Below are 14,105 nucleotides of genomic sequence, written 5' to 3' on the forward strand. Positions count from 1 at the left end.
AACTTAGCTGAGAAATAACTTAACTTTTCTATAGGCATGCTATAAAGTTTTATAAAAAGATTAGGGATGTAGGCATAAGAGCAATTTCTCATTGAGCTATGGCTGTTCTGATTTCACTGATTCCTTCTAAACATGTGAGATGTATTTTTTATATGCAGATATGCAAATAACCATTATAGTATCAATTTGGTCAAAGAATTGTTTTGCAACACAGATTACCAAAATCAAACAAGTTAACAGGTAAACACTGACATTTTCCTAAAGGTTTTTTAAGTTTTATGAAAATATTAGGGATGTAGGCTTTATAGCAATTTCTCATTGGACTATGGATGTTCGGATTTCAATGATTCATTTTAAACATGTGAGATATAATTTTTATATGCAGATATGCAAATATCCTTTATTGTATCAATTTGGTCAAAGATTTTTTTCCAACACAGATTACCAAAATTGAACAAGTTAACAGGTAAATACTTACATTTTCCAAAAGGATACCTTTTACTATGCACCAAAAACCTAAAAAAACTATAACTATGTGTACATCATGCACATCATTGTTTATGTTGTATTTATTTTCCTATGGGAATTACATTTAGAAATGTACATTCTTTACAACATTGTCATCCATTGAATTCATGCAGAGTTTGAAGATTTCAAATTGTGACAAAATGAAAGACTTGACCACGAAGGGACTCGAACCCTCAATCTTCTGATCCGAAGTCAGACGCCTTACCCATTAGGCCACGCGGTCATCTTTATAAAAGTTGTCGAACCTGTGGAAGGTGTGGTAAAAGTAACCTCAAGTATAACATTCAAAATTTAGAAGTTTTTTCTAGATATATGTATTGGAAAAACTTGCATATGAATTACAAAATGAAATCCAACATATTTTAGTGATTTATGTTGAGTGAACATTACAAAGTATACCTTTCACATAGCCTAGATTTTGTAAAATCCTTAACTTAGCTGAGAAATAACTTAACTTTTCTATAGGCATGCTATAAAGTTTTATAAAAAGATTAGGGATGTAGGCATAAGAGCAATTTCTCATTGAGCTATGGCTGTTCTGATTTCACTGATTCCTTCTAAACATGTGAGATGTATTTTTTATATGCAGATATGCAAATAACCATTATAGTATCAATTTGGTCAAAGAATTGCTTTGCAACACAGATTACCAAAATCAAATAAGTTAACAGGTAAACACTGACATTTTCCTAAAGGTTTTTTAAGTTTTATGAAAATATTAGGGATGTAGGCTTTATAGCAATTTCTCATTGGACTATGGATGTTCGGATTTCAATGATTCATTTTAAACATGTGAGATATAATTTTTATATGCAGATATGCAAATATCCTTTATTGTATCAATTTGGTCAAACATTTTTTTCCAACACAGATTACCAAAATTGAACAAGTTAAGAGGTAAATACTTACATTTTCCAAAAGGATACCTTTTACTATGCACCAAAAACCTAAAAAACCTATAACTATGTGTACATCATGCACATCATTGTTTATGTTGTATTTATTTTCCTATGGGAATTACATTTAGAAATGTACATTCTTTACAACATTGTCATCCATTGAATTCATGCAGAGTTTGAAGATTTCAAATAGTGACAAAAAGAATGACTTGACCATGAAGAGACATGAACCCTCAATCTTCTGATCAGAAGTCAGATGCCTCATCCATTATGCCACACTGTCATCTATGTCAAAATTGTCGAACCTGTGGAAGGTGTGGTAATAGTAACCTCAAGTATAACATTCAAAATTTAGAAGCTTTTTCTAGAGGTATGTTTTGGAAAAAACTTGCATATGAATTACAAAATGAAATCCAACATATTTTAGTGATTTATGTTGAGTGAACATTACAAAGTATACCTTTCACATATCCTAGATTTTGTAAAATCCTTAACTTAGCTGAGAAATAACTTAACTTTTCTATAGGCATGCTATAAAGTTTTATAAAAAGATTAGGGATGTAGGCATAAGAGCAATTTCTCATTGAGCTATGGCTGTTCTGATTTCACTGATTCCTTCTAAACATGTGAGATGTATTTTTTATATGCAGATATGCAAATAACCATTATAGTATCAATTTGGTCAAAGAATTGCTTTGCAACACAGATTACCAAAATCAAACAAGTTAACAGGTAAACACTGACATTTTCCTAAAGGTTTTTTAAGTTTTATGAAAATATTAGGGATGTAGGCTTTATAGCAATTTCTCATTGGACTATGGATGTTTGGATTTCAATGATTCATTTTAAACATGTGAGATATAATTTTTATATGCAGATATGCAAATATCCTTTATTGTATCAATTTGGTCAAAGATTTTTTTCCAACACAGATTACCAAAATTGAACAAGTTAACAGGTAAATACTTACCTTTTCCAAAAGGATACCTTTTACTATACACCAAAAACCTAAAAAAACTATAACTATGTGTACATCATGCACATCATTGTTTATGTTGTATTTATTTTCCTATGGGAATTACATTTAGAAATGTACATTCTTTACAACAAGAATGTACATTTCTAAATTTAATTCCCATAGGAAAATAAATATGCAGATATGCAAATATCCTTTATTGTATCAATTTGGTCAAAGATTTTTTTCCAACACAGATTACCAAAATTGAACAAGTTAACAGGTAAATACTTACCTTTTCCAAAAGGATACCTTTTACTATGCACCAAAAACCTAAAAAAACTATAACTATGTGTACATCATGCACATCATTGTTTATGTTGTATTTATTTTCCTATGGGAATTACATTTAGAAATGTACATTCTTTACAACATTGTCATCCATTGAATTCATGCAGAGTTTGAAGATTTCAAATTGTGACAAAATGAAAGACTCAACCACGAAGGGACTCGAGCCCTCAATCTTCTGATCCGAAGTCAGACGCCTCATCCATTATGCCACGCTGTCATCTATGTCGAAATTGTCGAACCTGTGGAAGGTGTGGTAATAGTAACCTCAAGTATAACATTCAAAATTTAGAAGCTTTTTCTAGAGGTATGTTTTGGAAAAACTTGCATATGAATTACAAAATGAAATCCAACATATTTTAGTGATTTATGTTGAGTGAACATTACAAAGTATACCTTTCACATATCCTAGATTTTGTAAAATCCTTAACTTAGCTGAGAAATAACTTAACTTTTCTATAGGCATGCTATAAAGTTTTATAAAAAGATTAGGGATGTAGGCATAAGAGCAATTTCTCATTGAGCTATGGCTGTTCTGATTTCACTGATTCCTTCTAAACATGTGAGATGTATTTTTTATATGCAGATATGCAAATAACCATTATAGTATCAATTTGGTCAAAGAATTGCTTTGCAACACAGATTACCAAAATCAAACAAGTTAACAGGTAAACACTGACATTTTCCTAAAGGTTTTTTAAGTTTTATGAAAATATTAGGGATGTAGGCTTTATAGCAATTTCTCATTGGACTATGGATGTTCGGATTTCAATGATTCATTTTAAACATGTGAGATATAATTTTTATATGCAGATATGCAAATATCCTTTATTGTATCAATTTGGTCAAAGATTTTTTTCCAACACAGATTACCAAAATTGAACAAGTTAACAGGTAAATACTTACCTTTTCCAAAAGGATACCTTTTACTATGCACCAAAAACCTAAAAAAACTATAACTATGTGTACATCATGCACATCATTGTTTATGTTGTATTTATTTTCCTATGGGAATTACATTTAGAAATGTACATTCTTTACAACATTGTCATCCATTGAATACATGCAGAGTTTGAAGATTTCAAATTGTGACAAAATGAAAGACTCGACCACGAAGGGACTCGAACCCTCAATCTTCTGATCCGAAGTCAGACGCCTTATCCATTAGGCCACGCAGTCATCTTTATAGAAGTTGTCGAACCTGTGGAAGGTGTGGTAAAAGTAACCTCAAGTATAACATTCAAAATTTAGAAGTTTTTTCTAGATATATGTATTGGAAAAACTTGCATATGAATTACAAAATGAAATCCAACATATTTTAGTGATTTATGTTGAGTGAACATTACAAAGTATACCTTTCACATAGCCTAGATTTTGTAAAATCCTTAACTTAGCTGAGAAATAACTTAACTTTTCTATAGGCATGCTATAAAGTTTTATAAAAAGATTAGGGATGTAGGCATAAGAGCAATTTCTCATTGAGCTATGGCTGTTCTGATTTCACTGATTCCTTCTAAACATGTGAGATGTATTTTTTATATGCAGATATGCAAATAACCATTATAGTATCAATTTGGTCAAAGAATTGCTTTGCAACACAGATTACCAAAATCAAACAAGTTAACAGGTAAACACTGACATTTTCCTAAAGGTTTTTTAAGTTTTATGAAAATATTAGGGATGTAGGCTTTATAGCAATTTCTCATTGGACTATGGATGTTCGGATTTCAATGATTCATTTTAAACATGTGAGATATAATTTTTATATGCAGATATGCAAATATCCTTTATTGTATCAATTTGGTCAAAGATTTTTTTCCAACACAGATTACCAAAATTGAACAAGTTAACAGGTAAATACTTACCTTTTCCAAAAGGATACCTTTTACTATGCACCAAAAACCTAAAAAAACTATAACTATTTGTACATCATGCACATCATTGTTTATGTTGTATTTATTTTCCTATGGGAATTACATTTAGAAATGTACATTCTTTACAACATTGTCATCCATTGAATTTATGCAGAGTTTGAAGATTTCAAATTGTGACAAAATGAAAGACTCGACCACGAAGGGACTCGAACCCTCAATCTTCTGATCCGAAGTCAGACGCCTTATCCATTAGGCCACGCAGTCATCTTTATAGAATTTATCAAACCTGTGGAAGGTGTGGTAATAGTAACCTCAAGTATAACATTCAAAATTTAGAAGCTTTTTCTAGAGGTATGTTTTGGAAAAACTTGCATATGAATTACAAAATAAAATCCAACATATTTTAGTGATTTATGTTGAGTGAACATTACAAAGTATACCTTTCACATAGCCTAGATTTTGTAAAATCCTTAACTTAGCTGAGAAATAACTTAACTTTTCTATAGGCATGCTATAAAGTTTTATAAAAAGATTAGGGATGTAGGCATTAGAGCAATTTCTCATTGAACTATGGGCGTTTCTGATTTCACTGATTCCTTCTAAACATGTGAGATGTATTTTTTATATGCAGATATGCAAATAACCATTATAGTATCAATTTGGTCAAAGAACTGCTTTGCAACACAGATTACCAAAATCAAACAAGTTAACAGGTAAACACTTACATTTTCCTAAAGGTTTTTTAAGTTTTATGAAAATATTAGGGATGTAGGCTTTATAGCAATTTCTCATTGGACTATGGATGTTCGGATTTCAATGATTCATTTTAAACATGTGAGATATAATTTTTATATGCAGATATGCAATATCCTTTATTGTATCAATTTGGTCAAAGATTTTTTTCCAACACAGATTACCAAAATTGAACAAGTTAACAGGTAAATACTTACCTTTTCCAAAAGGATACCTTTTACTATGCACCAAAAACCTAAAAAAACTATAACTATGTGTACATCATGCACATCATTGTTTATGTTGTATTTATTTTCCTATGGGAATTACATTTAGAAATGTACATTCTTTACAACATTGTCATCCATTGAATTCATGCAGAGTTTGAAGATTTCAAATTGTGACAAAATGAAAAACTCAACCACGAAGGGACTCGAACCCTCAATCTTCTGATCCAAAGTCAGACGCCTTATCCATTAGGCCACGCGGTCATCTTTATAGAAGTTGTCGAACCTGTGGAAGGTGTGGTAAAAGTAACCTCAAGTATAACATTCAAAATTTAGAAGTTTTTTCTAGATATATGTTTTGGAAAAACTTGCATATGAATTACAAAATGAAATCCAACATATTTTAGTGATTTATGTTGAGTGAACATTACAAAGTATACCTTTCACATAGCCTAGATTTTGTAAAATCCTTAACTTAGCTGAGAAATAACTTAACTTTTCTATAGGCATGCTATAAAGTTTTATAAAAAGATTAGGGATGTAGGCATTAGAGCAATTTCTCATTGAGCTAAGGCTGTTCTGATTTCACTGATTCCTTCTAAACATGTGAGATGTATTTTTTATATGCAGATATGCAAATAACCATTATAGTATCAATTTGGTCAAAGAATTGCTTTGCAACACAGATTACCAAAATCAAACAAGTTAACAAGTAAAAACTGACATTTTCCTAAAGGTTTTTTAAGTTTTATGAAAATATTAGGGATGTAGGCTTTATAGCAATTTCTCATTGGACTATGGATGTTCGGATTTCAATGATTCATTTTAAACATGTGAGATATAATTTTTATATGCAGATATGTAATATCCTTTATTGTATCAATTTGGTCAAAGATTTTTTTCCAACACAGATTACCAAAATTGAACAAGTTAACAGGTAAATACTTACCTTTTCCAAAAGGATACCTTTTACTATGCACCAAAAAGCTAAAAAAACTATAACTATGTGTACATCATGCACATCATTGTTTATGTTGTATTTATTTTCCTATGGGAATTACATTTAGAAATGTACATTCTTTACAACATTGTCATCCATTGAATTCATGCAGAGTTTGAAGATTTCAAATTGTGACAAAATGAAAGACTCGACCACGAAGGGACTCGAATCCTCAATCTTCTGATCCGAAGTCAGACGCCTTATCCATTAGGCCACACGGTCATCTTTATAGAAGTTGTCAAACCTGTGGAAGGTGTGGTAAAAGTAACCTCAAGTATAACATTCAAAATTTAGAAGTTTTTTCTAGATATATGTTTTGGAAAAACTTGCATATGAATTACAAAATGCAATCCAACATATTTGAGTGATTTATGTTGAGTGAACATTACAAAGTATACCTTTCACATAGCCTAGATTTTGTAAAATCCTTAACTTAGCTGAGAAATAACTTAACTTTTCTATAGGCATGCTATAAAGTTTTATAAAAAGATTAGGGATGTAGGCATTAGAGCAATTTCTCATTGAACTATGGGCGTTTCTGATTTCACTGATTCCTTCTAAACATGTGAGATGTATTTTTTATATGCAGATATGCAAATAACCATTATAGTATCAATTTGGTCAAAGAACTGCTTTGCAACACAGATTACCAAAATCAAACAAGTTAACAGGTAAACACTTACATTTTCCTAAAGGTTTTTTAAGTTTTATGAAAATATTAGGGATGTAGGCTTTATAGCAATTTCTCATTGGACTATGGATGTTCGGATTTCAATGATTCATTTTAAACATGTGAGATATAATTTTTATATGCAGATATGCAATATCCTTTATTGTATCAATTTGGTCAAAGATTTTTTTCCAACACAGATTACCAAAATTGAACAAGTTAACAGGTAAATACTTACCTTTTCCAAAAGGATACCTTTTACTATGCACCAAAAACCTAAAAAAACTATAACTATGTGTACATCATGCACATCATTGTTTATGTTGTATTTATTTTCCTATGGGAATTACATTTAGAAATGTACATTCTTTACAACATTGTCATCCATTGAATTCATGCAGAGTTTGAAGATTTCAAATTGTGACAAAATGAAAGACTCGACCACGAAGGGACTCGAACCCTCAATCTTCTGATCCGAAGTCAGACGCCTTATCCATTAGGCCACGCAGTCATCTTTATAGAATTTATCAAACCTGTGGAAGGTGTGGTAATAGTAACCTCAAGTATAACATTCAAAATTTAGAAGCTTTTTCTAGAGGTATGTTTTGGAAAAACTTGCATATGAATTACAAAATAAAATCCAACATATTTTAGTGATTTATGTTGAGTGAACATTACAAAGTATACCTTTCACATAGCCTAGATTTTGTAAAATCCTTAACTTAGCTGAGAAATAACTTAACTTTTCTATAGGCATGCTATAAAGTTTTATAAAAAGATTAGGGATGTAGGCATTAGAGCAATTTCTCATTGAACTATGGGCGTTTCTGATTTCACTGATTCCTTCTAAACATGTGAGATGTATTTTTTATATGCAGATATGCAAATAACCATTATAGTATCAATTTGGTCAAAGAACTGCTTTGCAACACAGATTACCAAAATCAAACAAGTTAACAGGTAAACACTTACATTTTCCTAAAGGTTTTTTAAGTTTTATGAAAATATTAGGGATGTAGGCTTTATAGCAATTTCTCATTGGACTATGGATGTTCGGATTTCAATGATTCATTTTAAACATGTGAGATATAATTTTTATATGCAGATATGCAATATCCTTTATTGTATCAATTTGGTCAAAGATTTTTTTCCAACACAGATTACCAAAATTGAACAAGTTAACAGGTAAATACTTACCTTTTCCAAAAGGATACCTTTTACTATGCACCAAAAACCTAAAAAAACTATAACTATGTGTACATCATGCACATCATTGTTTATGTTGTATTTATTTTCCTATGGGAATTACATTTAGAAATGTACATTCTTTACAACATTGTCATCCATTGAATTCATGCAGAGTTTGAAGATTTCAAATTGTGACAAAATGAAAAACTCAACCACGAAGGGACTCGAACCCTCAATCTTCTGATCCAAAGTCAGACGCCTTATCCATTAGGCCACGCGGTCATCTTTATAGAAGTTGTCGAACCTGTGGAAGGTGTGGTAAAAGTAACCTCAAGTATAACATTCAAAATTTAGAAGTTTTTTCTAGATATATGTTTTGGAAAAACTTGCATATGAATTACAAAATGAAATCCAACATATTTTAGTGATTTATGTTGAGTGAACATTACAAAGTATACCTTTCACATAGCCTAGATTTTGTAAAATCCTTAACTTAGCTGAGAAATAACTTAACTTTTCTATAGGCATGCTATAAAGTTTTATAAAAAGATTAGGGATGTAGGCATTAGAGCAATTTCTCATTGAGCTAAGGCTGTTCTGATTTCACTGATTCCTTCTAAACATGTGAGATGTATTTTTTATATGCAGATATGCAAATAACCATTATAGTATCAATTTGGTCAAAGAATTGCTTTGCAACACAGATTACCAAAATCAAACAAGTTAACAAGTAAAAACTGACATTTTCCTAAAGGTTTTTTAAGTTTTATGAAAATATTAGGGATGTAGGCTTTATAGCAATTTCTCATTGGACTATGGATGTTCGGATTTCAATGATTCATTTTAAACATGTGAGATATAATTTTTATATGCAGATATGTAATATCCTTTATTGTATCAATTTGGTCAAAGATTTTTTTCCAACACAGATTACCAAAATTGAACAAGTTAACAGGTAAATACTTACCTTTTCCAAAAGGATACCTTTTACTATGCACCAAAAAGCTAAAAAAACTATAACTATGTGTACATCATGCACATCATTGTTTATGTTGTATTTATTTTCCTATGGGAATTACATTTAGAAATGTACATTCTTTACAACATTGTCATCCATTGAATTCATGCAGAGTTTGAAGATTTCAAATTGTGACAAAATGAAAGACTCGACCACGAAGGGACTCGAATCCTCAATCTTCTGATCCGAAGTCAGACGCCTTATCCATTAGGCCACACGGTCATCTTTATAGAAGTTGTCAAACCTGTGGAAGGTGTGGTAAAAGTAACCTCAAGTATAACATTCAAAATTTAGAAGTTTTTTCTAGATATATGTTTTGGAAAAACTTGCATATGAATTACAAAATGCAATCCAACATATTTGAGTGATTTATGTTGAGTGAACATTACAAAGTATACCTTTCACATAGCCTAGATTTTGTAAAATCCTTAACTTAGCTGAGAAATAACTTAACTTTTCTATAGGCATGCTATAAAGTTTTATAAAAAGATTAGGGATGTAGGCATTAGAGCAATTTCTCATTGAACTATGGGCGTTTCTGATTTCACTGATTCCTTCTAAACATGTGAGATGTATTTTTTATATGCAGATATGCAAATAACCATTATAGTATCAATTTGGTCAAAGAACTGCTTTGCAACACAGATTACCAAAATCAAACAAGTTAACAGGTAAACACTTACATTTTCCTAAAGGTTTTTTAAGTTTTATGAAAATATTAGGGATGTAGGCTTTATAGCAATTTCTCATTGGACTATGGATGTTCGGATTTCAATGATTCATTTTAAACATGTGAGATATAATTTTTATATGCAGATATGCAATATCCTTTATTGTATCAATTTGGTCAAAGATTTTTTTCCAACACAGATTACCAAAATTGAACAAGTTAACAGGTAAATACTTACCTTTTCCAAAAGGATACCTTTTACTATGCACCAAAAACCTAAAAAAACTATAACTATGTGTACATCATGCACATCATTGTTTATGTTGTATTTATTTTCCTATGGGAATTACATTTAGAAATGTACATTCTTTACAACATTGTCATCCATTGAATTCATGCAGAGTTTGAAGATTTCAAATTGTGACAAAATGAAAGACTCGACCACGAAGGGACTCGAACCCTCAATCTTCTGATCCAAAGTCAGATGGATTATCCATTAGGCCACGCGTTCATCTTTATAGAAGTTGTCGAACCTGTGGAAGGTGTGGTAATAGTAACCTCAAGTATAACATTCAAAATTTAGAAGTTTTTTCTAGATATATGTTTTGGAAAAACTTGCATATGAATTACAAAATGAAATCCAACATATTTTAGTGATTTATGTTGAGTGAACATTACAAAGTATACCTTTCACATAGCCTAGATTTTGTAAAATCCTTAACTTAGCTGAGAAATAACTTAACTTTTCTATAGGCATGCTATAAAGTTTTATAAAAAGATTAGGGATGTAGGCATTAGAGCAATTTCTCATTGAGCTATGGCTGTTCTGATTTCAGTGATTCCTTCTAAACATGTGAGATGTATTTTTTATATGCAGATATGCAAATAACCATTATAGTATCAATTTGGTCAAAGAATTGCTTTGCAACACAGATTACCAAAATCAAACAAGTTAACAGGTAAACACTTACATTTTCCTAAAGGTTTTTTAAGTTTTATGAAAATATTAGGGATGTAGGCTTTATAGCAATTTCTCATTGGACTATGGATGTTCGGATTTCAATGATTCATTTTAAACATGTGAGATATAATTTTTATATGCAGATATGCAAATATCCTTTATTGTATCAATTTGGTCAAAGATTTTTTTCCAACACAGATTACCAAAATTGAACAAGTTAAGAGGTAAATACTTACATTTTCCAAAAGGATACCTTTTACTATGCACCAAAAACCTAAAAAACCTATAACTATGTGTACATCATGCACATCATTGTTTATGTTGTATTTATTTTCCTATGGGAATTACATTTAGAAATGTGCATTCTTTACAACATTGTCATCCATTGAATTCATGCAGAGTTTGAAGATTTCAAATAGTGACAAAAAGAATGACTTGACCATGAAGGGACACGAACCCTCAATCTTTTGATCAGTAGTCAGACGCCTCATCCATTATGCCACGCTGTCATCTATGTCGAAATTGTCGAACCTGTGGAAGTTGTGGTAATAGTAACCTCAAGTATAACATTCAAAATTTAGAAGCATTTTCTAGAGGTATGTTTTGGAAAAACTTGCATATGAATTACAAAATGAAATCCAACATATTTTAGTGATTTATGTTGAGTGAACATTACAAAGTATACCTTTCACATAGCCTAGATTTTGTAAAATCCTTAACTTAGCTGAGAAATAACTTAACTTTTCTATAGGCATGCTATAAAGTTTTATAAAAAGATTAGGGATGTAGGCATAAGAGCAATTTCTCATTGAGCTATGGCTGTTCTGATTTCACTGATTCCTTCTAAACATGTGAGATGTATTTTTTATATGCAGATATGCAAATAACCATTATAGTATCAATTTGGTCAAAGAATTGCTTTGCAACACAGATTACCAAAATCAAACAAGTTAACAGGTAAACACTGACATTTTCCTAAAGGTTTTTTAAGTTTTATGAAAATATTAGGGATGTAGGCTTTATAGCAATTTCTCATTGGACTATGGATGTTCGGATTTCAATGATTCATTTTAAACATGTGAGATATAATTTTTATATGCAGATATGCAAATATCCTTTATTGTATCAATTTGGTCAAAGATTTTTTTCCAACACAGATTACCAAAATTGAACAAGTTAACAGGTAAATACTTACCTTTTCCAAAAGGATACCTTTTACTATGCACCAAAAACCTAAAAAAACTATAACTATGTGTACATCATGCACATCATTGTTTATGTTGTATTTATTTTCCTATGGGAATTACATTTAGAAATGTACATTCTTTACAACATTGTCATCCATTGAATTCATGCAGAGTTTGAAGATTTCAAATTGTGACAAAATGAATGACTTGACCATGAAGGGACACGAACCCTCAATCTTTTGATCCGAAGTCAGACGCCTCATCCATTATGCCACGCTGTCATCTATGTCGAAATTGTCAAACCTGTGGAAGTTGTGGTAATAGTAACCTCAAGTATAACATTCAAAATTTAGAAGCATTTTCTAGAGGTATGTTTTGGAAAAACTTGCATATGAATTACAAAATGAAATCCAACATATTTTAGTGATTTATGTTGAGTGAACATTACAAAGTATACCTTTCACATAGCCTAGATTTTGTAAAATCCTTAACTTAGCTGAGAAATAACTTAACTTTTCTATAGGCATGCTATAAAGTTTTATAAAAAGATTAGGGATGTAGGCATAAGAGCAATTTCTCATTGAGCTATGGCTGTTCTGATTTCACTGATTCCTTCTAAACATGTGAGATGTATTTTTTATATGCAGATATGCAAATAACCATTATAGTATCAATTTGGTCAAAGAATTGCTTTGCAACACAGATTACCAAAATCAAACAAGTTAACAGGTAAACACTGACATTTTCCTAAAGGTTTTTTAAGTTTTATGAAAATATTAGGGATGTAGGCTTTATAGCAATTTCTCATTGGACTATGGATGTTCGGATTTCAATGATTCATTTTAAACATGTGAGATATAATTTTTATATGCAGATATGCAAATATCCTTTATTGTATCAATTTGGTCAAAGATTTTTTTCCAACACAGATTACCAAAATTGAACAAGTTAACAGGTAAATACTTACCTTTTCCAAAAGGATACCTTTTACTATGCACCAAAAACCTAAAAAAACTATAACTATGTGTACATCATGCACATCATTGTTTATGTTGTATTTATTTTCCTATGGGAATTACATTTAGAAATGTACATTCTTTACAACATTGTCATCCATTGAATTCATGCAGAGTTTGAAGATTTCAAATTGTGACAAAATGAAAGACTCGACCACGAAGGGACTCGAGCCCTCAATCTTCTGATCCGAAGTCAGACGCCTCATCCATTATGTCACGCTGTCATCTATGTCGAAATTGTCGAACCTGTGGAAGGTGTGGTAATAGTAACCTCAAGTATAACATTCAAAATTTAGAAGCTTTTTCTAGAGGTATGTTTTGGAAAAACTTGCATATGAATTACAAAATGAAATCCAACATATTTTAGTGATTTATGTTGAGTGAACATTACAAAGTATACCTTTCACATATCCTAGATTTTGTAAAATCCTTAACTTAGCTGAGAAATAACTTAACTTTTCTATAGGCATGCTATAAAGTTTTATAAAAAGATTAGGGATGTAGGCATAAGAGCAATTTCTCATTGAGCTATGGCTGTTCTGATTTCACTGATTCCTTCTAAACATGTGAGATGTATTTTTTATATGCAGATATGCAAATAACCATTATAGTATCAATTTGGTCAAAGAATTGCTTTGCAACACAGATTACCAAAATCAAACAAGTTAACAGGTAAACACTGACATTTTCCTAAAGGTTTTTTAAGTTTTATGAAAATATTAGGGATGTAGGCTTTATAGCAATTTCTCATTGGACTATGGATGTTCGGATTTCAATGATTCATTTTAAACATGTGAGATATAATTTTTATATGCAGATATGCAAATATCCT

At 30.7% G+C, this 14,105-nt stretch overlaps 8 non-coding genes across 8 annotated transcripts; all 8 read right to left on the reverse strand.

Annotated features, from left to right (window-relative positions):
• Nucleotides 1-678: 678 nt before the first annotated feature.
• On the reverse strand, nucleotides 679-751 carry TRNAR-UCG (transfer RNA arginine (anticodon UCG)). Its single transcript has one exon. It is a non-coding gene; the product is annotated as a tRNA-Arg (tRNA).
• A 3,085-nt stretch (nucleotides 752-3,836) lies between these two features.
• On the reverse strand, nucleotides 3,837-3,909 carry TRNAR-UCG (transfer RNA arginine (anticodon UCG)). The gene has a single exon. It is a non-coding gene; the product is annotated as a tRNA-Arg (tRNA).
• An 886-nt stretch (nucleotides 3,910-4,795) lies between these two features.
• Nucleotides 4,796-4,868, reverse strand: TRNAR-UCG (transfer RNA arginine (anticodon UCG)). Its single transcript has one exon. It is a non-coding gene; the product is annotated as a tRNA-Arg (tRNA).
• An 886-nt stretch (nucleotides 4,869-5,754) lies between these two features.
• TRNAQ-UUG (transfer RNA glutamine (anticodon UUG)) lies at nucleotides 5,755-5,827 on the reverse strand. The gene has a single exon. It is a non-coding gene; the product is annotated as a tRNA-Gln (tRNA).
• Nucleotides 5,828-6,712: 885 nt separating this feature from the next.
• Nucleotides 6,713-6,785, reverse strand: TRNAR-UCG (transfer RNA arginine (anticodon UCG)). Its single transcript has one exon. It is a non-coding gene; the product is annotated as a tRNA-Arg (tRNA).
• An 886-nt stretch (nucleotides 6,786-7,671) lies between these two features.
• Nucleotides 7,672-7,744, reverse strand: TRNAR-UCG (transfer RNA arginine (anticodon UCG)). Its single transcript has one exon. It is a non-coding gene; the product is annotated as a tRNA-Arg (tRNA).
• An 886-nt stretch (nucleotides 7,745-8,630) lies between these two features.
• On the reverse strand, nucleotides 8,631-8,703 carry TRNAQ-UUG (transfer RNA glutamine (anticodon UUG)). The gene has a single exon. It is a non-coding gene; the product is annotated as a tRNA-Gln (tRNA).
• An 885-nt stretch (nucleotides 8,704-9,588) lies between these two features.
• On the reverse strand, nucleotides 9,589-9,661 carry TRNAR-UCG (transfer RNA arginine (anticodon UCG)). The gene has a single exon. It is a non-coding gene; the product is annotated as a tRNA-Arg (tRNA).
• Nucleotides 9,662-14,105: the final 4,444 nt, after the last annotated feature.

This window comes from Taudactylus pleione, unplaced genomic scaffold (assembly GCF_031769625.1).
Source record: "Taudactylus pleione unplaced genomic scaffold, aTauple2 ptg000914l, whole genome shotgun sequence".
In the NCBI taxonomy this organism is placed as follows: Eukaryota; Metazoa; Chordata; class Amphibia; order Anura; family Myobatrachidae; genus Taudactylus; species Taudactylus pleione.